Source organism: Lissotriton helveticus, chromosome 8, assembly GCF_964261635.1.
Source record: "Lissotriton helveticus chromosome 8, aLisHel1.1, whole genome shotgun sequence".
Lineage (NCBI taxonomy): Eukaryota > Metazoa > Chordata > Amphibia > Caudata > Salamandridae > Lissotriton > Lissotriton helveticus.
The window spans coordinates 1407118144-1407142544 of record NC_136069.1 but is presented as its reverse complement, the minus strand read 5'-3'; the positions used below and the strand labels follow the sequence as shown (position 1 = coordinate 1407142544).

Genomic DNA, 24401 nt, shown 5'->3' with positions numbered 1-24401 from the left:
GTAATAGCTACAATTATTAAATGAATGAATAACAGGTGCAAAACACTCCATCCCTGCAATTGTTTTAGTGCTATATTGCTTTCACTACAGCCATAGCTGTCCACACCTCTTATGAACATTATTTTGCATACTGTATATTACTACATGAATCAAATGCCCCTATACACATAATCAGGGCGGGACTGGCTACCGGGCGTTTTGGCATACTGCCGAGCAGGGGGCTGATTTCGTTGATGGTGACCTGCGTGTGCTGAACGAAATTTGTTATGCTTTGATTATTTCGAAGCGCACGCAGGTCTCCATCATTGAAATTAGCTCCCACCGCAGTGACATCGGCCCCCAGCTCGGCAGCATGCCAAAACGACCGGTACCCAGTCCAGCCCTGCACATAATCATATTTCCTCCTGAATTACACAACAGCCAAAAACACTGTGCTAATAATCATGCTATGCACTGCTTATCCCATGCAATCACAGTACCCATGTGCGCATCATCATGCTACCCCAATAGCCCACTATATGCTATTACTTCAGTGCGCATCATTCTAAACTCTTCTCTGCAGCCTAGCAGATTTTTGATGCTTATCATGTACCTGAAAAGATCCTTGCAAGAGCAGCACAATGTATGTTACCCTGGGGCATATTATCAAGAAACGGCGTTAACATTATCGCCGCTTTAGCGGCAGAAAACTGCCGCTAAAGTGGTGATAATGGGCTTGATAATATGCCCTTGTGAATACCCATAGAAGCCCATGTTCTGGTGTGAACATGGGCTTCTATGGGAATTCTCTACGGCATATTATCAAGCCCATTATCGCAGCTTTATTGGCAGTTTTCTGACGCTGAGGCGGCGATAATGTTAACGCCATGCTTGATAATATGCCCCCTAGTTCCCACCCTCAACTGATCCCACTTGTAAACTGAGTGGTGTTGACCGTGTGGAATACAATGGTGAGGGTAAGTGAGGTAGTGGTGTATGGGGTAGTCATAGAAAATACTGGAAAGACAGAACTAGCCTGAAGATGTAGTGGTGCCTACATGGTTATTACTACCCATTGTGAGCCAACTCTAACTTCATTCCTAGTGTGAGTACTAAAAATCAGAGATCAATGTTCCCCTCTAAAGATTCAATTACAACTTAGAGTAACACATTAATTTCATTGTAATATTCCGTGCTCCATAGTCAGGTTTTGTTCCCAGAGACTAGAAGGAGTCCCTACAATTACACCGCGCCGTGTACAACAAAAATATTCTCCTGTTTAAGCAAAGGGTTGCACAGATATGATTATACTTGTGTTCCACACAGTCCCACAAAATAGAATTATTATTGGGGTCTGTGGCAAGAATATCGTTGTCCTGGAAAGCACAATACATGTCTTGCAGGCAAAGCATTCTACTGGACCATTCACAAGTTTGAAGAAACTTACTTCAGTCCCTTACACTCAGGACACACCCGCCAACGGCATCTCTTCAATATAGAGCAAAATTATACATAGCTATATGAGGACTGAGAGACATCACAAATTAAGGATTGCTGTCATGCTTTGTCACGAGGTCTGCAGCCACAAAGTTCACCAAGCAGTCAAAAATGTGGATGCAAGTGGTTCCACACTAGATGGATGCCAGGTATATTTTCTCCAATTAAAAAAAAATATGTATTTCAATATCCAGCCAGAGTTGCAATTACACCCACACTTTAATACTACGGTAAGAACATATAAATATCAAAGTACACAACAAAACACAAAATTCACAATAGAATAATAAATCAATGGAATAAAAGAGACCTGCAGTAAAAGCAGGTTTAACACTCTTATGTTTGAAAAACCCCTAGGATAAGCCAAGTAAAACAAACGTTAAATGATTAACAGTGTATGTGGAAAAATGTAAAAGAAAGGGCACAGTATGGCAAACCTCAATAAATGTGCTTAGTACCTCCAGTAATCTTTAATATTTCCTGGATTTATGTTCGACAGAGTATAATGTGCAAACTGTTGATATCACAATAGTTGGGGGAGCTAGATGCCCTTGGTTAGTGCTTCTGCAATAGGGAGAACCTTTAGACATGTTCCTTAGAGTCAAGAAATGGGGAACACTCTTTTTGCGTAAGGGATACCAGAAGCAGAATCCATGCAGAAGGAAGCTCCAGCTTGAATGTCTAAGTTCAGGCAGTTGAGCAAGTCCACCAGCCAATTAGGGTCAGTAGAACCTCCAAGTGTTGGAGCCCAGTCAAAAACGGTTGGGTTATATTTTCTCCCTTTAGAGAGGAGTCTGGGAACGTCCACTCCCTGTTTTAAAATCTGGGGTCTCTGGCAACATGCATATGGCCAAATGCAATCTTCCATAAACTGCTCTTGAAGAACCCTTGTGTATTCATTCAGATAGGCTGGAAATGTAAAAAACGCAGAGGAAAAAATTACTGTCTCCTGAAAAGTGGTTAATTACATACAGAAATCAGGATTAGCACGTCAAATTCCTATGGTTATTTCCCTCCACAACCACTACGCCCATTCCATCATTTCAGCTGGACATTTCAGGTTGCAGCAGGCACAGAATTCGGGTGAAACATTTTGAACCTGAGTGTTCCTGAAGGCAATTTAGAACTGATGGGGCTAGTAATAAGAGTCAGAATGTTAAATAATCTCAAATAAACAAAAAAACATGTAGTAGTCCTCAATTGCCTTTCCCGAAACCTCTGGAAATAATGTACACTGTTAAACCAGTACGCAGCTTCTCTGAGTGCAAATATGCACCTCTAAATGTACAATTATGCTTTCAGGAATTAGAGCTTGTGCAGAGTAGTCCCCTATGTGAATCCCTTTAGGACTACAGGTTGGGGAGACACAATTAGGGACTCACGTATCCAGGTAAACAGAAGGGGTGACCCTGAATAGCACTAAATTGTAGGTTGAAGAGTCATACAAATAATGACAAGGATAGGGTAGTTTTACAATTTGTTGGGTGTTTTTATTCTACCAATACAATCCCAGAGTTAGATCTCCTAAAGTACAACGGATCTTTTAGCTCAGTGTCCCATTTGTCACTGGTTTGTTAATGTTCTCAGGTAGCTTATGTTACCTAGTTCTGGTCTCTGTGGGGAAACATTCTAAGTTCTCGATGAATCAGATGAATTATTTGGCTTTCTAGTGCAGGGCCAAGAAGAAGCACCGTTCAGCAAAGGTCTGCTAGCAGCAGGATCCACTGTTGCCAAGCAGGGGGACTGCCAGGACTTTTACTTTTACAGTGTGGTGAACAAATTGCCCCAGATATTGCAGTGCACAAATTGGTATATGCACGCTGTGTATCTATCATGATGAGACTTGCTGACTTAAATTTGTTATGAATGACAAGGCAACTGAAAAAAACACATAGTAAACAAAATCCATATACTCAGTAGTACTATATCATGTAACATAATTGATATTTGAGAGGCAGTTGTGACCTGCTAGCACTGTGGTAGGCTAATGAGCATTCCAAAAGTAAAGGCCCCGAACATGGTCAAGAAGGTCCTCACATTGCTACATTGTTGTGTGCCATAACTCCCAGGGACCCACAGGCCTGAATGTACACAGGCCTGTGTGACATTGAAGGAATACATTTGAAAACATCATGTCACACAGAAGTAAACTACTATCTGCTGCCACTGTTGATTACACACACCATCTATAGCAGGCTTCCATTTCCATGGCCTGCTCTGTGTCCTGCATTTCAGTGGAATAACTACAAAGAAACATTACCATTGTGACTAACACTTAATACACCGGAGTTCAAGATAATGGTGGATGGTTCATATTACTAAAGATTTATTTAGAATACATTATTCAAGACATCCTATATGGCTTTTTTTCTTATCAAGATAGACCACTGCCAGACATCTGCCCTGCAGTTTCAGTGTCACAGCTGTCAGGTCCTCAGTGTGGAAGGCTCTGGCTGTCCTATAAAGTAAACAAAAGTACATGTTAAAAGAATAATTGTGCTATATTGGGTTTGGGACAGTTGTGAAATTCTTCAACCACGATTTTTAATATTTATTAAAAGCCCAATTCAATCATTGAGTTGCGTTTTTGATAAATATTTTGGAAAATAAGCTTTTGGAGAGTTAGATTTTCCCTGTCTGAACCTCTGAAGGATAATTTGAATTAGCTCTTGAGCAGACAGTGCTTAACCATAAAGAAGAGTGAAAACTTCTCCCAGAGCAGGAACAATGGCATGGGTGTGGGAAGGTATTTTACCCTTTCAAGAAGACTAGTTAGGGTGGACCCAGGCACTTTCTTAACTTGCAAATGACACTGGAAGAGGATAAGTCCCGAGGTAGGTAAGTTATAGTTAGGACCAGAGTTTCCATGGGAAAAGAGTTTTTTGTTTTGCGAATATCTTTGCCGCCACTTGACGAATTATCACATAATTTTCAAAACACTGCCCTTTTTGATTCAACTGTTGTGTTGAACATTTCAGGGTGATCCTTCAAGCGGAGGTGGGGATAAAAGGGGGAGTCCCAAAATGTGTTTTCCCCATGTTATGTCTATAGGGATTTTTCATGTTTTTAACACAACTACATACCAAACCGCTGAACGGATTTACACCAAATTTAAAAAAAAAAGCAAAATGTTGGTCCAGAAACAATGCTTTTTGTGATTTCCTGTATGTCCACTCAGTAGTTTCAAAGATGTTAAGTTTAAAAAATATAGATATCTGGGGACGCGAGTCCTTGCAGTGGATTAGTGGATCCTACTAAAATTGTATTGACTGACAACACTTCAACCAGGAAATGTTAGCAGCCAGCCTGTGACTCAGTCCTGAAGCCAAGTCCCACAAAACAAAAAAAGGGGGCAGGGTAGGAACACCCTGACCCCCCAAATATGGTTGGGGGGGTCACACAGGGACCCCACCGGTGGATGAAAGCATTTTGTTTTCATTTTGCTGCGATAGCGGGTGGCTCTGCGGACTTGAAAAACTGAGTGTCCTAGGTATGACCCGGGCATCCAGTACTGTGGCCAAGCCCCGGGATGGTGTCCCTGAGGCCAAAATCGGCCTTCGTAGGGGGCCACCGCCCCCTCTCATGTTTAAAAAAAATTAAAAATAAAGTGTAGATGACAGGCCCCGGGGATAGGGTCTTTGGCATTGTAATCAGCCCTGGGAGGGGGGCCCCCCTCCCCATTCTAAAAAAACCTGGCTTCAGGGAATGGGATCCCTGGTTACAAAATACGGTCTAGGGAAGGGGGCAAAATACAGCCAAGGGAAGGGGGCCACACGGCCCCATTTTTTTATAATGAATAAAATGCTACCAGCACAATGCCAGAGACCCACCCCATTTCTGCGGCACTCTGCGATCACACCTCCTGGCATGCTGTTGGTTGAGGGATGAAGTTCCCTTGGCTGCTGAGGGTCCTTAGGGGCCAACAAGACCTCCTCTTACCTCTAGTTAATCCGACACAGCTGGATTGCTAAGAGGTCTTTGGAGGCCACACCCCCTTCCTCAACCACTCTGCAAACAATTATCCTTGTATGCTACTAGTTTAGAAATGAAGTCCTCTCGAATGCTGAGCTACCCTGGGGTCCAAGAAGCCCTTCTGGTACTTTCTGTAAGTCCTACACAGCAGGATTCCTGAGAACTGGTCAGAGGCCCCACCCCCTTTCAATACCACTCAACCATAGGCATTCACTGTAAAAACCAAAGGTTGCAGGGACGTTATAGTTAGGAAATGGAATAAACCACCTAATCACTCACATATACAGTCAGTCACGCACCCACTGAAACATCCAAACAGGCACGGAAACACCCACTGATTCACCAATACACGTTGGTATTCATATTGAACAATCATAAACGTTTTTAAAACACTCACGGTCACTGGGTGATGTAGACAGTGATGTCATTTGAGATGTTAAATGGTGATGTCATGAGTGATGTCACTGACCATATCATGAGTGATGTAATATGTGTGGTCATAAGCAGTGCATTTTGGGGACATATGTTATAGTTAGCTAAGGTAACTATAGCTAATGAATTTCACTGGTTGTGTACGAGTGAAATCCGAGCATAACTGTAACGTCCTTGTAACCTTTGGTTTTTCCAGTGAATATAAATATAAATATATTCACTGAAAAAACCATAGGTTTCAGGGGCGTTATAGGTAGTTGGACATTTCACTCGTACAAAACCATAGAAATTCCACCGTTTTAGTTAGTTCAGCTAACTATAACTCACCCCCCCGCATTGCACTGCTGATGATGTCACATATTACATCACTCATGACATGGTCAGTGACATCACTCATGACATCACTGATGACACCTCAAATGACATCATTGATGCATCCAGTGAATGTGTGTTTTTGTGAAATTTAAATATGTTTTATATATGTATATGTCGAGGTCGATGGAAGAATAAGTGGGTATATAAGTGTCTACATAGATTATTTTGTTTGTGTGAAACTGATTGTATAACTGACTTGCTGGCACAAGTGTTTAATGCCTGTATTGCTGCCGGCCTTGTCTCGACATGGTATGAGTCCATTCTGGTACCAATATTTAAAAAAGGAGATAGGTCTGACCCGGCCTCTAATCGTCTGATATCTTTGTTGGACTCAACTGTGAACATTTTGGGCCGGGTCCTATTAAATAGACTCAAGGATTGGGTGGAGGACAGGTTTGTGATAAGTGATCTGCAGTTTGGCTTTCGCACGAAACTAGGCACTGTTGAGCAAGGTCTGAATTTAGATATTATACTGAATAAATACATTAAAGCAAAAAAAGAAGCCCTGTATTTGGCATTTGTCGACTTATCATCGGCTTTGGACTGCGTGAGGCACAATAAATTGTGGTTGATTCTAGAGGAGCTGGGTGTCGAAGCAGTTTTTATTTCTTTTTAAGAGAGTTATATTTAGGGGCAAAGGCTAGATTACGATTTGGGGTGGGCGGGGAATGCACAGGTCCTCTTAATGTGAGACGTGGTGTGCGGCGAGGTTGCGTCCTCACCCTGTTCCTCTTTACCTTATATATAAACAACCTTGAAAAGGTTTTGGTGAAAGAATTTAAAGACCTGCCTGTGGCTGGTAAACGCCCTATTCCCGCATTGTTATATGCTGAAGATGCGGACCTAATGGCCCGCACACCGCTAGGAATCCAAAGAGTGGTATCCAGCTTTGCAAAGTTTATGACAGAACGGGGTCTTACTATTAATTCAACCAAAACATTTATTATGAATTGTGGAGATGGATGTATTAAGACCAGATCAATTTTTATCGAGGAAAACCGGATCGTAAATACTAAGATATTCTCTTGTTTAGGGATTTTATTTGATTGTACGGGGTCATGGGTGCAAGCTGTAAAACCAAGGGGATTACTGTATATAAAAACTTTATCTGCACTCGCGAATTTTAAAAGGAAACTAGGTAGACACCCCACAGTGGAACTACTGAATATTTATAAGGCAAAAAGTGCTACTGTAGCTTCATATGGAGCGGGTATTTGGGGGTATGCAGATGTAAGCTCTCTGCAGGTAGCTGAAAATACGTTTTTGAGATTTTTATTAATAGTCCCTAATTGTACCTCTTCTTTCATATGCCACACAGAACTAGGTTTGCCATATTTGGAAGACATCTTAAAAATTCAGCCGGTTCTGTTGTGGCATAGGATATGGACAACAGAGGAAACAAAGTTTAATCGTGGGATCCTATCAGATTGTGCAGGCCTAGATGAAGTGGTGAATATTAGATGGCTGTCCTATGTTAAAATGCTTTTATACAATTTAGGCCATCGAGAATTTTATGATGATCCGCCTACTATGGCAAGGCACCCTAGGAAAGATCTTAAGAATGAATGCTTGTGCTGTCTGAGCGAACAGAGAGTAAATGCTGAATTGAGTAAGGTTACGGTACAAGCACACAACCTTACATTAACTACTTTTAAAATTCAGCCATACCTATGCCTTATAACCAACGACTACGATGGATTCTTATTGATGCGCTTTCGCATTGGGACTCTGTATAGATCTCTAAGTTTCCCAACTATTAATGACAAGTCAAAACAGCTATGTAAATGCCCATGTGACGACATTTCTGATCAGTCCACCATACATGTTCTATTTTTCTGTAAATTTTACTCCGTACAGAAAAAAGGTGGATTGTTCCAGTCTTAAAAACACTTGGTATGAGGTTGTGTCGCCCAGCTTTTGTGGCTCTCCAACAATTAGATACAGTATTTGTTGTAACTTCTGTTTCCACTTTAAAAAAAAATGTTTTTAGATATAGGAAAACGATTGTGATGTGAAAATTACGACAATGAAATTTATGCTCTGTATGAAGAACGGTGTTAATTGGTGTAAATACTGATATCTGCCCTGTATATTTTAACAATGTTTTTTATTGTGTGCTTTTATGGTTATTTACATGTAACCGAATAAAGTTTTATATTGATTGATTGAATGACTGATTAAGTGTATCTTAGTGAATACATGGGTTAGTGAGTAATCTTTAAATGTGTAAATATCTGTATCAGTCTCTCACTTTGTGTATGAAAGGCAGCATGGGTTGTTGAGTAGCTACATGAGTGTCTATATGGGTTATTAGTTGATTTATGAGTATCAGTGTGAGTGTGTGAGTGCCTGTGTGGTTCATTGGGGTATTACTTTGGGCATAGATGCATAAATTAGTGAGTCACTGTTTGTATGTGTTGAAGACAGCATGTGCGCAGGACTGTATGGGTAGATGAGTGTGTGTATGGGTATGTTGGTGAGTGAATGACTGTCTCAGTAGTGTCTTTAGGAGTAACTACATATGTTTTAAACTAGTATATGTGAGTATTGGTGTATGTAAGTGGGTATATGTGAGAGTGAGAGATTGGAAGAGTACCTGTATAAATGAGTATGTGTTTCTATAAGTGATTGTTTAAGAGAGTAAGTATGTGTTTGTTTCTGTAGAAGTAAGAGCGGTGGTGTGTGTAAAACTGTATAAGCATGTAAATGGATGTTTGATACTTTCTTTGCATGTGTGACTATGTGTGTGTGTGAGTAACTGTAAATGTATGTATAGGTGTGTGAGTACATATGATGAGTGAGTGCATGTCTAAGTGACTGTATAGGACTTTTGGTGAATGAGTGAATGTGTGTGTAGATCTTGGAATTAGTGAATGGGTATGTTGTAACTGGTATTAGTTTGTTCATTGTTTTGAAAATTGCATTTTATATTTTAGAGTGTGTGTATTAAAGGTTATATTAGGGTGATAGGAGGTCTGCCACTTTATCACAAGGATGATGTCATCAGTGATGTCATTTGTGATGTCAACAGTGATGTCATGAGTGATGTCACTGACCATGTCATGAGTGATGTAATATGTGACGTCATCAGCAGTGCATTGTGGTGGTGTGAGTTATAGTTAGCTGAACTAACTATAACGTGGAAATTTGTATGGTTTTGTATGACAGAAATGTCCAACTAACTATAACGCCCCTGAAACCTATGGCTTTTTCAGTCAATTTCTAAGGTTTTTTAAATTCTAGTTTCTAACTATGCCTACAGAGGTAGGACATGTGAAGAAAGAAGAAAAAACACACAGAAAGCAGCAAAAGAAATGCAGAAAGATGTAATAGAAGTCCACAAGGACGAAGAAAAGTGCAGGAAGAAACAAGACATGTGCAGAAAGAACCAACAGAGGAGCAGAAAGAGACCTTACTGCAAAATCATCCTGTGCCCACAACTTTTTCTGACGGGTACTGGTGGTAACTGACACTGACTAACCAGGCCTAGAGCCAGTGCTCTGCTAAAAGACACTTGGAATACACTAGGGAACACTATGCATTGGGGTACCACTGTGAATAGCATGACATCCTCTGTAAGCCCCTAGTACATAAGAGGGCAGGGGGATTAAAATTACCTCTAAGTCAGAGGAGCAGAAATATGCTACTTTAACGAGTAGTCGCTTTTGCAGAGTGGTGGAGAAAGGGTGCTGGGCGTCCAACCAATGATCAGGAATTCCGCTGCGTAGGACTTACAGGAGGTACCAGGAGGGATTCTTGGCCCCCAAATTCCCTCAGGACTAAATTGGACTTAATCCCCCATCCTGTAGTCTGACACGTGGCACGTTTGCAGAGTGGTAGAGAAAGTGTGCCATGGCCTCCGAAGACGTCTTAGCAAACCCACCCACTGTGTGGGACTTAGTGTAGGTAACAATAGGGGTAGTTGGCCCCCAAGGACATCCTTGGGGACAACTTCCCATACTATTACCTCCAGTCAACCCCACACAGCAGCATTCTTAAGTACTCGTACCAGGCCATGTCCACTTTGCCCACCACTCTACAAATGTACTCCCTGGCACGCTCTTGGATGGGGATTAAAGTCCCCTTCACTGCTGGGGGTCCTTTAGGGGCCAACTAGCCAACCTTTTACTTCCAGTAAGCCCCACGCAGTGGGATTGGTGAGAGGTAGACACCACTCTGCAGACATGCCCCCTGGTGCGTTGTAAATTGGGGGATTAAGTCCCCTTGAATCCTGAGGGCCCCTGGGGTACAACTAGCCCTCCAAGTACCTCCTGTAAGCACCACTGAGCTGCGTTGCAGGGAGGTGTAAAAAGGGACGTGGCCTGGGCCACCTCTCTGCAAAGCAGTCCTGTGGCGCTTACTAGAGGTACCTGGTGGGCTAGTTGGCCCCCAGGCCCCCCCAGGATTAAAGGGGAATTAATTCCCCAAGTTAAAACCCGCCACAGATGTGTTTGCACACGTCACCTCAGGCCCCAACCCCTCTCTTCACCCTTTTGTAAACACCCCCATGGCACGTTTTCAGTTGGGGGATTAAGTCCCCTTAAATCCTGAGGGTCCCTGGGGTCCAACTAGCCCACAAGGTACCTCCAGTAAGCGCCACAGAGCTGTGTTGCAGAGAGTTGTAAAAAGGGGCTTTGCCTGGACCACCTCTCTGCAACGCAGGTCTGTGGCACTTACTGGAGGTACCGGGTGGGCTAGTTGGCCCCCAGGGACCCCCAGTATTGAAGGGGAATTAATTCCCCAACTTAAAACATGCCACAGGGCGCGTTTGCAGAGTGTTGCTGGGAGAGGGTGGGGCCTCCGGCACCATCGCGTCTTTTTTTGTTTTTTTGTTTTTTAAGAAGGGGGGCTGCCTGGCCCCCCTTCCTTTTCTATTTTATGGGTCCTGGGGACCCCTAATTAAAAAAAAAAAATTAAAAATGGAAGGGCGCTGCGCGGCCCCCCTCCTGAGGCCATATTTGGCCCCGGGGCATGGTCAGTGTTTTTTTTAATATTTAGAGGAGGGCTGCATGGCCCCCCATCTTCAGGCCATTTATGGCCCGGGGATCCCATCCACCGGGGCTGACCTTTGCGTGTTTTAAAAAAAAATATATATATATATATTATGGGAAGGAGGGCCACGTGGCCCCCCTCCCTGGCCTCTTCTGGCCCTGGGGACCCCATCCCCTGGGGCCTGGTCTCTCGTTGGGGACCTTGGTGGAGCCCCGATTCCCCCACAGTTTCTGCCTGCTACCCGCGTCCTGCGTGAGTCGGCATTGCTTTTCCACATGGGGAGCTGCTAACATGCAGCTCCCCATGTGGAAAAGCTATGTGGTTTGTATTTTGGAAGAGAGAGCAGGTTTCGTGCCCTACCGTAGCACACAGCAGTGTCCCGGAGGTGGGCACCCTGGAACACTGCAGGAGCCGACCCTGGGGGGTGGCGGTCCCCAGGGCCATCACATGCTCCGAAGTGGGGCCGTGCGGCCCCCTTCCCACCGTTGGCAAAGCCCCAGGACATGGTGGTCCCTGGGGCTTGGGAGTCCTTCACAGACCCCCAGATTTGAATAATTGGTGCCCCGGGGAGGTGGCAGTCCCCAGGGCATGTGGGGGGCTCGAACCCCATCACACAGGTGTTTTTTTTTAAAGCCCTGGAGGTGGCAGTTCCTGGGGCAGCAGGGAGCCGTGTGCCCCAACAAATTAAACAATAAAAGCCCCGGGGGTTGTGGCCCTCGGGTCTTGGGGGGCCTTGGAGGCCCCCACCCATTCAAAAAGAAGCCCCGGGTGTGGCTGTCCCCGGAGCAGTGTGGGGGGATTGGGACCCCCCCAAACTTTTTTTTCTCTGCCCCGGACCTGGCCCACCCAGGGGCTAAATAATATTGGAGCGAGGGAGCCCGCGCTTCATTATTTTTTATTTTCACGGCAAGATCCTAGGGGGTCAGGGTGTTTCTACCCTGCCCCCTTTTCTTGTTTCCCTGTTTTCTTGTGCCTTGGTTACTGAGCCAGTCCTGCTGGATATGGGGCTATTGTTACTGGTCCTGGATGGATAAGGCCTGCTGTTAGTCTGTAGTTCGATAGTGTCCTGGTTTTGTGTGTGCCGATAACCACCAGAGATGGTAGGCTTGTCTGCAAAATAAGCTTGGTTGTTGCTTGAGATGGTGAGATAAAAAGAGTAAATGAATGCTTGCCAACATCTACTTATCGCCACAATATGTTGGTTGTCACATTTTTATTCAATATGTTGTAGTAATCAATCATCAGGCATAAAGCAGTCCTTCGTTAATGTTTTTTGTTTGTATTGTGCAAGTAGGCTTCTTTATTCTTTATTTCACTGTTTTCTTAATCGTACAGTAAGACTCTCTTTCACTCTCCATAGTGGTCCAGTATGCTTACAACACTGTTCTGCATTACTCCGCAAAGAGTCGCAATTACCAGTATTTATATTGCCTCCTTCCTACTTATGTCTGGAGCACAAAATCGCTAACAGTAAGGTGCAGTCCTAATCCAATTTGATGAAAAGATTTTTGAGCAATACATATAAGAAAATATAGTAATATATATATATATGTGAGACACGTCCTAAATGAGGAAAATGCTCCCACAAAATGCTATTTTATCCAAATGAAACAAGGCACAACCAAATATTGATTGATATTGGCACGTATAAGTTTTACAGAATCATATAATTTGCTAGGAAACCTATCACTGATGTGAAACATGTTTCTTTAGCATTCTTTGAACTATGCATATGACCTGGGCGTGTAGCCTGACTTCGGGGTTCCCATAGACCGCCTGTATAGTAATCACACCATACATATTTATCGCTGCAGAGTTGTTGAGTGATTACATATTCTTCAACATTAGTGATATGTTTCCTAGCAAATTCGTCGTTTTGATAAAACATGTGTGTTGAACTTGGCCCTTTTGGCAGGTTCACCCCTAAACTTTTTGCTTTTAAATGTCTTCAGGTTGTGACTCTGTGGCACCGCTCAAATGTATCACTTCTAAGCGCGACAAAGACGCTAAGCGTTGGTTCAGTAAAGAGCTTAAGGCCACCAAGTTAGCGGTACGGCGCGCCGAGCGGACCTGGAGGAGAAACTACAGCCCCACTTTACGTCTGGAGTATGTTACCATCTTGACCCAGTACAAAAAAGACATCCTGGAGGCCAAAACCACCTATTTCTCCTCCAAAATACTGGCTGCTGAAAATCAGTCTAAAGAAATATTTGCCATTGTTCACAACCTGGCGTTCTCGGACAGATCCACCCTTAAGCCTGCCCCGTCCGAGGAACTCTGTCGTTCCCTTAACAATTACTTTATTCATAAAATTGTGGCCATCAAGGCCAATATTCCCCCTCCTTCCCCCTCTTTTGTTGACCCCCAATGTCCCCTTCCCAAGGGCAAACTCACTTCTTTCCCCCTCATGACTAGGGAAACCTTGTCCGCCTTAGTTCCCTTGGTTAAGTCCGGCTCTCCACGGGATCCTTGTCCCGCCCATGTTCTCCGTCACATTTTCACCTCCTGCCCTGATCCTCCACTTCACCTCCTAAATAGTTCACTTGCTCAAGGTGTGGTACCTGACCCTTTGAAATCTGCGGTTATCGTGCCTATCTTGAAAAAACCTGGCTCGGACCCCTCTGTGCCTGCCAATTTCCGTCCCATCTCCCTCTTGCCATTTTTGGCAAAGGTGCTCGAGCGCCACGTCACCTGCGCTCTGAGCTCCTTTGTGGAGATGCATGGAGCCCTTGCCCCCCGTCAGGCCGGTTTTCGCCCCGCACACTCTACGGAGTCCGTTGTCATTTCGGTCTTGGACAGCCTCAGGGAGGGTATGGATACTAACCAACGCCAGACCCTGGTGCTCCTCGATCTCTCAGCCGCTTTTGACACGGTGGATCATACCATCTTACTCTCCCGTGTCAGGGCGGCGGGGATCGGGGGGACGGCCTTGGTCTGGCTTTCCTCCTTCCTGAGTGACCGCACCCAGGCTGTTCGCCTGGGTGACTTTACAGCGGACGTCCGGAAAGTTCAGTGCGGGGTCCCACAGGGCTCTTCCCTTTCCCCCCTTTTATTTAACCTTTATATTGCTCCCCTTATTTTTTCCCTGCAACAAATGGAGGTCGCCGTGTTTAATTACGCGGACGATCTCCAGCTGGTTTTTGATCTGTCTTCTTCTCCCTCCTCTGCTCTCAACTTTCAATCTATCATGCTTCATATCCGGGACTGGATGGGCCACAACCACCTTAAACTCAACCCTGACAAGACCGAGTTGGTGTTGACAGGTGGTTCATCCAGCCCCTGGACTCCTCTGTTCTGGCCCCCTTCTCTTGGTCCCTCTCCGACTCCTGCTACCTCAGTCAAAACCCTTGGCATAAAAATTAATTCCCAATTGTCCCTTCACTCCCAGGTTAGCTCTGTGGTTTCTGCTTCCTTTCTTGCACTGCGTACTATACGCAGGGTGTCCCGTTTTTTTTCCTTTTCTGCCCTCAAACTTATCATCCTGGCCATGGTGGTGTCCCGCCTGGATTACGGTAACGCCCTATATGCGGGCATCCCTGCATATAGTTTACGGCGTCTCCAACTCATACAGAACCAGGCGGCCCGCCTGGTCTTTAATCTCCCGAAGTTTCACCACTCCACCCCCCTCCTGAAGTCTCTACACTGGCTGCCTGTACGAGCCCGGGTCCAATTTAAGATCGCTTCTATCGCCTTCCTTGCTCGCCTAGGTTCAGCCCCAGCTTTCATCTCTTCTGAGATTACCCCTTATGTTCCGTGTAGAGAACTCCGTTCATCCTCCCAGGCCCTTCTCATGATTCCACGTTTCCGAAGAAAGAAGTGGGGAGGCTCTAAATTTGCCACTCTGGCCCCGTCCCTGTGGAATTCTCTTCCTCTGGAAATTCGATCCCTCACTTTGCACCCACAATTCCGGAAACAACTCAAGGCCCATTTATTCAAGAAGTCCTTTGAATAATCCCCCACGGCCCCCTGCCTCCTTTCTTCCTTGGTAGTTTGTTAGTTGTAGCGCCAAGAAACCGCTGGTGTACGAGCGCTTTTACAAATAATTTTAAACTCAAACTCAAACTCAAACCTGATACTAGTAGTTTTTGGCTTCTGCGCACTTTAGCACTGTGTCCCATTGTAAAGTGCGTGCGCAATCTGAGTGCGTGTGGTGAGATTGGTCTGCCCTCACATAGCAATGCATGGGGATATATGTGGCTATGGTAATTCCTGGTGTGAGAGGAGTGCAGGGGCGAGTTTGGTATGTGTGAACTCATGAGAATAAATGCTGCGCAATGGTGTGCGCAGATTTATTGTGTCTAGTGGAGAAGTGCCACTTTTAGAAGTTGGCATTTCTGTGTGCTGTGAGATCGGAATTGCCTGTCTGGCTTGTGAGTGACAGGGGCTAGCTGGTGTGGTTGGCTCCAGGAGCCAGGATGAGTCTGCCTGGTGGTGAATAGGGAGCTCTGCATGTAGATGGGAGGGAGGATTTGCACCTGGGACCTGAATAGGGCTGTGCCTTCCCTTCACAATGCTGGCTGTACCTCCTGTGGTGCGTCTGATGTCCCTGGCCTGTCCTGTGAATAGGGAGACGGGCTGAGCAAAATAAAGTGCTACAGAACCAGTTGCATCTGGTTTTCCCCTTGCCCTGCACCCTTGAGACAAAGAAAATCTGTGTATAAGAAGGGGCTCTGACCCCATGTAAAGTGTTCCCTGCTGTTCCTAACTGGAGGGGGGCCTGCTGCTGCTGCTGGGCACCAGGAGGTACCGCCACTGGGGACTGCCTCCCTGCTGGAGGGCCCTGTGAGCTGGCCCCTGGGCCCAGCCTTTGCCCCCCTATCATGCTGAAAGACCTTCTTTAGACTCTGCATTTAAGTGCCTGGGAAGTGCTATACCTAGATTCCTCAAGAAGCGCATTTATTTCCTGAGGAGCACCTCGTTGTGGGCTGCAGCGCAGAGCTGCAATCGATTTTGGAGGGAATCCCTACGTCGGATTCCCCCGCCTTGCCTGCCATTTTAAACCCCCCTAGCGGGTGCCCACCAGGGACTTTGCCGTGCTGGGATACCCCTATCGGGTGCCCACCCCACCAGGGATGTTGCGCTGTTTTTTTAATCCCCTAGCCGGTGTCCACCCCGCCTGTGACTTTGTATTGAAAAGGGAGCCTACCCCGTATTGTGCCGCATCACCGCCGCGACCCAGAAGTAGAAGAAACTCGCCCGTGTGCAGGAGGGGCCAGAAGAGATGAGGCCGGTGAACCCGCGGAGCTCCCCTGTGTGAGGGAGAGCCCCGCGACGTATGCCCAACGGAGCTCTGAGAATTCCTAGAGGCAGGGCTCCCGCAGCAGCGGTGCGAGCTCTGCATGTCCGGTTAGCGGGAGGAAGCAGCCGAGGAGACAGAGCCTGCAGCAGTCTACAGAAGCCCCGGTGAGGAGGGCTCCAACGAGCAGCACCCCCCCCCAGGAGCAGCGCTGGGGGGAGTCCCCCACAACAGTCCAGTGAGTGCAGTAGAGAGGGGGATGTGTCTTCTTCCTCCCTTGGGGTACTGTTGTCTTGACCAGAGGAAAAGGGGGGTTTCAGGGCACAGTGTTGGTGCCCTCCCCTCTGGTGTTGCCCTAAGGCGAAGAGGTGCCAGTGCTTCTGTTTTCTTCACAGCTGCACCACCGATGTGGGCAGCTGCAGCTTGGGGGCATTTCTTGGCACCCCCAGTTTAGTAGTGCCAGTGAAGGCACAGTGCCTGAGTGGTCCCACAGAAGGAGCGGGCCACTCCAACGATGGGGGCCATTGTGTTAATGAGAGCCAGTGGGGCCCGCGTTCATTTTTCCAGCTGCCCCACCTGACAGTGGGCAGCTGCAACGTTTGGCAGAAATTAATTCAGAGTCCCTGAGAGGGGCTCAGGAGGCACGCTGGTGCTGGGATTCATTTCACAGCTGCCCAGCAATTAGCCGGCAGCTGCCACGTTTAGGCCTAACACTCTTGCGCACTCTTCTTTTGCTGCAGGCGCAGCCAGCCCTGACTTTTGGGACAAAGGGCCTTTGAGCCCCATGGAAGGCAAGTTGGCCTGGGGTCAGTACCTAAAGGGATTCTGGCGCAAAGTGATTGCATCCTATGTTTCAGGTCTAATATGTTTTATGCCTATGGTGTAATGTATGTATGCACCCTGTTTTAGACCTCTAAATGTGTTTTATAATTTGGAGGTTGTTTTTCCTATTATGGTTTTTGCTAGTCAGTTTATGTTTCACTGCGTGACCTATGCCTAAGGTGGTTAGTGTGTTCCTACCTTTTACCATTGGTCACTGGTTGTGTTCTAGAATTATTATTTTGTGCTTCAGTTATTCTAGGTTCTACATCTACTATTTCTACTAAGTGCTAATTCTGACAATGGTCCATGTGACCCTGTCATGTGTATATAATCCCCTGTAAATACTGCCCAGTGCCAGTTGGCACAGTGTATATGTGTGATTATGATCTAATGTGTTTTGGGTAATACAAAGGCTATTTTTATATATAACCTTGTGTGGATTTCCTTTTTGTGGTGTGCCTAGTGTGTTGCTGCTGTGTGTGTGTGTTGCGCAAACGCTTTACACATTGCCTCCGGGATAAGCCTGACTGCTCGTGCCAAGCTACTAAGGGGGTGAGCAGGGGTTATCTTGGAGTGTAACTCCCTTGCCCTGACTTGAGTGGTGGTCTCTGCCTGGCATTGGCGCAAGCCTTAGCCAACCAGAGATCCCATTTCTAACAATATGCTTACCAATATCAATCAAGGAACAAACCACGTCAGTAGCTCTTTGGGTTATACATGGCAGAGGCCCTGCGGAAGTCTTTTTAAGACCAAACATGTGTTGACTGTTCTGGTTTGATCTGGGCAAAATTGTATTTGGTTGTGCTGGTACTGTTACCGATTATATCCTCCACACATTAGTAGGAAATTGTAGAAGTCACTGTTTCAGCAGTGCATTTGTTCGCCCCTTTTGGCAGCAGGGGGGCGGTCTATGACAGCACATTGTAATATTGTCTTTCTTACTAACCACATTTGTAGGGGGGTATTTGTGTGGGTTGTATCTTTTTCACTACTGCCACTTTTGTAATATCTAATCTATATTGCCACCATATGCTTCCATTAACAGGGTTCATGATGTAATTGTCTTCCCGACACCACTGCTTCCCTTTCCTTAGTTTCCAGAATTCCTCAGTAATATATCTGTGACTGTTTTCCTATCGGCAATGTTTCAGTCTACAGACCTCGTATATCTTAAAATACTTACCCTGCTTTTACTAATTTCACTGGCAAAAAAATCTAGAAACAATGACTGTTCCACGTTCTAGTACGTTTTTGTGGGGCGATATACACATTAATTAGAACATTGGAATGTGGAGAACTCCATAGAATACAATGGAGTGCTCCGTGCTTCTACGGGCCGGTAAAAGCCCGCAGATGTTGCAGAGAACAACAAATGTTGTTTAAACAAAGGCCTCTTGAGCCTGAGGGGATTTCAATCCCCTTGGGCTCGAGAGGCCTTTGTTTAATGTGTTAGAACATTCTGCCCTCCAGTGGCAGAATGTTCTAATAGCCTTATAGCCCTTCGTAACTGGGCTATAACGGCCATTAAAGTCCCACTCCCTTGTTAATTGCCCTCGCGGAGCGGACATTTAATGGCCGGTATATCCCGCTACGACGGGCTATAAGGCTATAGTAAAATGCATTTCACCATAAATTACAGAATCAAAGGAAATGGCATTTTTACTTTTAGCTCACCATTGTTGCATCTCGTTATATTAAAGCAATGGAATCTGTTATAACCTGCTGTTAGTAGTAATACATCCTCTCCATAGATTATCTATTCCCTGCTGCTCAGCCAGTGTGTTGATGAGTGCATGTAAGTGTGTTAGTTAGAGAGAGTGGGCTGAGAGGTGAGGCTGCTGTTCCTCGTGGGTTATTTACTATGTAACTTATAACCTGTAACCTAAGCTATAACTTTTTCAAGAAACCTACAACTTGCTATCCTACATGAACTGGCTTCCTGACTCCTGCTTACCATGAGAGAATCCATTAATTATAACACTGGCGACGATCTGGAAATGAACCTACGAGTAAGGAAACTCATGATATTAAGGAGTGAAGGCAAAGGAGAAGAAATGAGGCGCAGGAAGAGGAAAAGTAGATGAACTGAACCTCACCAGTGTCTTAACCCATCTGACAGTGTGCAAACTGAGAGTGTGGTCTACTTAACTGTTCACAGATAATCAAAGAAGGCAGCAAAGCTGGTGTTGAGTGAACCGGCAACGAGTGGAATCCGCCACTTGAAGTGCCAAAGTGCAGCTCCATTGTATGCACTGCGAGTAACGTTAAAAGTTGGGGGGTGAAGCATTTGGATATCGAGTGCTTATGTTTAAAGTAACCCATGAGCATTATAAAGCTACGGGAACTTGGAACCAAGTTATGCGTTGGGACTTTTTAATCTCTAGTGTCTGCTCCTGCCGTAATTAGTGCCTAACGTGCATGACTGTGCTGTAACTGTGTGAACACAAGTACATGGGAACCTCGTGTAGTGGCTTAAATGTAACCTTGTATAGAAAGATTCTTTTTCCCATTAGCAGGAGAAGCGCATTGCTTAGAGGAGTGCACCTTATCATCAGGCCCGTTGCCATGTGAAGTACGTGAGTGAATGCTTTGCCTGAGCAGGTTGCCAAGGGAGAAGAAAGCACGTGCAGCGCGGCCCGGTAGAAAAGGACTGTGATTGTCATCTGAGGCGCATGTTCGTATCGTATGAACATTAACTGTGCATGCCATTACAGCTGTGTGCCAAGTGACAGCTCTGCCGGGAAGGGAGCACGTGAGAACAGAGCACGTGAGAAGACACCGCGACTCCGTGGTCGGTCGGATTAAGGGGATCACGCTGGGATGCGAATCAGCTAACAATAAAAAACAAAAGTGAAAACAGTGAAAACAGAGAACGTTTGTCTGTGAATGGCCCAGTCAATGTTTATTAAGAAGAGGTGTCGGGGAGTTGAGCGCTCAGAATGGGGCAATGGAGTTTGGGACACAATGTAGAGCCTAAAACCAGGTAAACTCGATCAAAGGCATGATCCAGCCTGGAGTGACAAGTGTGACATATAATTAGGAGAGGGAACAAGTTTATCTTGTGTAGTACGGTTTTCCCTCCAACATGAAGTGCACTGAGTTGCTCTGCACCTAATTCTGTAAGACTAGTCCACAGCTTTCCAAACTTTTGATGTTGGGGACACACCTTTTAGACAATCTTCATCTTTTGACACGGCAATGGGAGTGAGCAAACTCCCCTGAGAACTTTTTAAAAAAATAGTGGGCAAATGGTGTATTTTCAAACAAATTTGAGAAAGCAGGAAGGTTAATAAAGTAATTGTGAATCTGTTCTAACAAAGATAGTGACTGGCAAAACTGGGAGTAAGCAAGGTTAGGTTTGTGCCTGAAACAAGAATATAATGATGCACACATTGACACATGCCCCAGTCTTTTACGGCACAAAAAGGGCCTGTGCACGCACTGCCAACCCTTTCAACCACGCACAAAGTCCGCCTGCTTGTTTTGAATTAGAATTCAGAATTAGTGTTGACGGAGGGTCCTAATTCTGGTCTGCAGCTATGATATTTGCAGTAAATCGGTGCACGCGCTGGAGTGTAAAGAACTCAAGTTGCACCCACGACCCCCATTAGCAGCTCTCGAGATGCTGTCCAGATAAACCCAGATATGAAGGTACAAAAGGCAGATTCTGAGGGCCAGCTGGCCTCACTGGCTCACACAGTCTCTCACAAATGCCTTTTTAGAGAAAAGGAGCTGATAGAGCGCAGCCTGCCCCTCCCTCCTCGAAGGGGTCACATGCACAGAACCTCTGAGCCTTGGCTGTTGCCTGAAGTCCGGAGAGACTTTCTGATGGAGCGCGGGCCATTGTGTATCTTTCCAGATGCACAATACTATGGCAAGGTTAGCCTTCAGAAACAATGTCCATTAAAAATAATAGGAGGGCCTTTTAATAATTTCTGTTTGATTTTTCATGCATTTCCTGTGCCAGAAGTATTTTTATCTGTTACCGTACATGGCGTGCCGCATTATTTCTCTGCGGGATATATTGTCAAGAAAGAACTACAGACCATATTTGCCCTGTCGCCAGTATTCATGTCAGATTTTAAGAGGTAAATACTTCTAAGAGTAGTTGCATTAAGAGTGCCCTCTGGTGGAGGAGAAGCGAGGTACCGACTTGAACATGTTGGTGTTTCACTAGCAAAATCCGGCAGGCTGCTAGAAGCAGCTGGAATCTTTTCAAACAGGGGAGGAAAATATATTATGAATTTTCATAGTAATGCCGATATTTTCACATGTTTTTCCCCAAAGACATAATTTCTCAGGCACTGGAGTTACCTGGAACCTGGCTGGCTAACAATTTCAGGGCGAGGAAATAACAGGAATTATTTAGGCGCGGTCGCAATGAGACTTTGAGTGGGGGTAATGATGGTACACAGAGGGCCCGTATGGTTAGGCACCAGTTAAATCTGTGCCAGACTACGTGGGAGTTTTTAAATGTCCAAATATAACTTACTGAGCGCCTGGGATGGGGGGCAGAGGCGGCTCTGTGGCCACTACATCGCAACAAGGCTGCGCGCTCAGAAGCTGGGAGGGCAGGGTCAGGGCAGAGCTGTGAGCAGCACCGCAGCACTGCACCGCACGCAGCGCACTCCCGTAGCGGAGTTAATACTCTCACTGGCCTCTTGCTCATTAAATCGAGGCCCGAGAAAGTCCGCCACTGTGCCTTGGACAATGCCCCTCTGAGCCTCGGTATTGCGGAATCCAGCTGCGAACCATGCAGCTCCGCTGCTCCACCTTGCACGCACGTCCTACCTCGTCCTTGTGATTACTCAAATTTAGGACGGTAGTTCGCATTCCCCTAATCTTGTCTCGGCCCGGCCCACAGACGTCATCGCGTCGCGTCACGCCGCGACACACCCACACATAGGAAATGACACAGTGCCATGTCGCGGCACACAGTTTGGAAAGCTGTGGACTAGTCACTAGATACCCAATCTGTGCAGGGAAAGCAGTCTGGAAGAAAAGATAGACGGCTGACCAAAGGATAATAGGTCGACTACAGTGAGAGGTAGAGCCCTAACCTTCTGCTGGAGGATTTCAATGGCATCCATTTAAATGTAAGGAAATGTTCAGCTAGATAGAGGAGTCTTGCATTGAAATAGATCACAGAAGTAACATTTGCCTACTTCACTGAGTTAAGGTGATTTCTGTTTGTCTCAACTGTGTGGGTTGACTCTGCGAGAAAGGTTCTATGAGGATGTTCAGCAATAAACAATATTGTGTTAATTAGTTTGCTGGTCCTACAAAGGTATGTGGTAGAGGTTGAGAGTGTGTAGTGTCCTTGGTCTTGCAAGAGTGGTAAGGTAAGGTAATATTTTTATTTGTGCATGATTAATTAAAATATTTACAAAGATATAAAATACCAGTAGCAATATAAAAAACCAAACTGTAATTAGGATAAAAAAGAATACTGCATTGCTGTGAGCAGATCAAAGATGTCCTCAGGTGCTAGTGAAGAACTTCAAACGATGTCAAGTCTTTTTTTTTAATGAGTCAAAGTACTTCACGACCTGGCAGTTAAATTTTGTGTTGCTAGAAGTAAAGCATAGTATAACTGCCTGCCTACAGGTCCGTACAGCATGTGACTTAAAAGATGGAAGAAGGAGATTGCGCCTCAGGTCCTTCAGTCTAGGGCATATACATATCACGTGGACAATATCCTCCGTGCCAGACTTGCACAGGCGACATTGTTGCAAAGCGGGTGGTCTCACCCAGGGGGGAAGGTGTGGCAATATTGGGATTACACCGAGGCGCAGTTTTAAGAACTCTTCTTTGACTTGTATTTTCATCCCGATGTTAAGGTATGCTTGTGACTGTGTTTTACCATAGCCACCCAGGGTTGTCCATCCGTGCGCTCTGTTTGCTAAGACTTTCTTGTCTTTAATCGCAGAGATGATGCGTGCTGATTTTTTAGCCAGTTTTTTAAAGGACTGGAGGTCTGTAGACGTTTCCCAGGTGTCAGAAAAACCTAGGACTTCAATTGATTCGAAAAGATAAACTCTATGCGGCGACGTGCGGCGCCGTAGTAGCTCAGACCATATGTTGGCGTTTAGGGAGTCGGCTTCTGCGTTGCGGATTTTGCGCCAGGTTGCTACGTACGCACTCCGCCTTTCTAGAGTTTGTTTGATGATGCCGAATTCCAAACTAATCTGGGCAGGGGAGACATATGTAGGAAGGTTGAAAATGGCCCTATAGGAGTTGGCTATGACCGTGTCCAGCAGTTCGGCATCCTTCCCATGAAGTGATTCACTCCCATACGTGAGAGTTGGTTGTAGTTTCGCACACAAGATTTCAAGAAGAGGTTTTAGTGTGAGATCAGGGAGTTTTGCCTTTAGAGATTTTAATGCCAGGTACGTCATTGTGGCTTTCCCTCAGATGGAGTGGAGTTGGGGTCTAGAGTTGTTGTTTGAATCCAAGAGGACACCCAGATATTTATATGAGGCTACCCTGTCAAGTTTGTCTCCATTCAGGTACCAGCAAGGATTCAGTTTTTTCCTATAATTGACCGTCATGGATTTTGACTTATGAAGATTTATTTGGAGGCCGTTCTTTGCTGAGAAGGCATAGGTTGCGTTCAGGAGGTGCTGTAGGCCTACTCGGGAGCGGCTTATCAACACAAGGTCGTAGGCGTACAACAGATTTGAGAGAGTGATGTTCCCTAACTTGGGTGCATGATAACGGCATTTCTCTAATTCTGCAGGCAGATCCGCTAAAAAGAGATTAAATAGGATGGGCGCTAGTAGGCAACCCTGTTTTAATCCCTTTGTCGTCCTGATCGGCTTCGAGACGTGTGTGCCAGCCCCAAGCTTGAGTTTAATCCAGGTATTGGAGTGGAGCAGTATTAGGACATCTAGAAGGCGCTTCGGAATGCCCCAGTTGTAAAGTTTCAGCCAAAGTTTGTTGAGATCGACGTGATTGAAAGCTGCAGAATAATCGATAAATGAGCTGCAGAATAATCGATCTTGCAATAGTGTGCGGTAGAGGGTAGGTGTATGAAATGCGACCTTGGTCCTATGAGGTGCGCAGTAGAAGGAACATTATAGTGCAGTTACCCATG

General features: G+C 45.6%; 1 protein-coding gene across 4 annotated transcripts in view; it reads right to left on the bottom strand.

Annotated features, from left to right (window-relative positions):
• Positions 1-24401, bottom strand: part of CHODL (chondrolectin) — a 354289-nt gene that overhangs the window by 187509 nt on the left and 142379 nt on the right. The window lies entirely within an intron of this gene.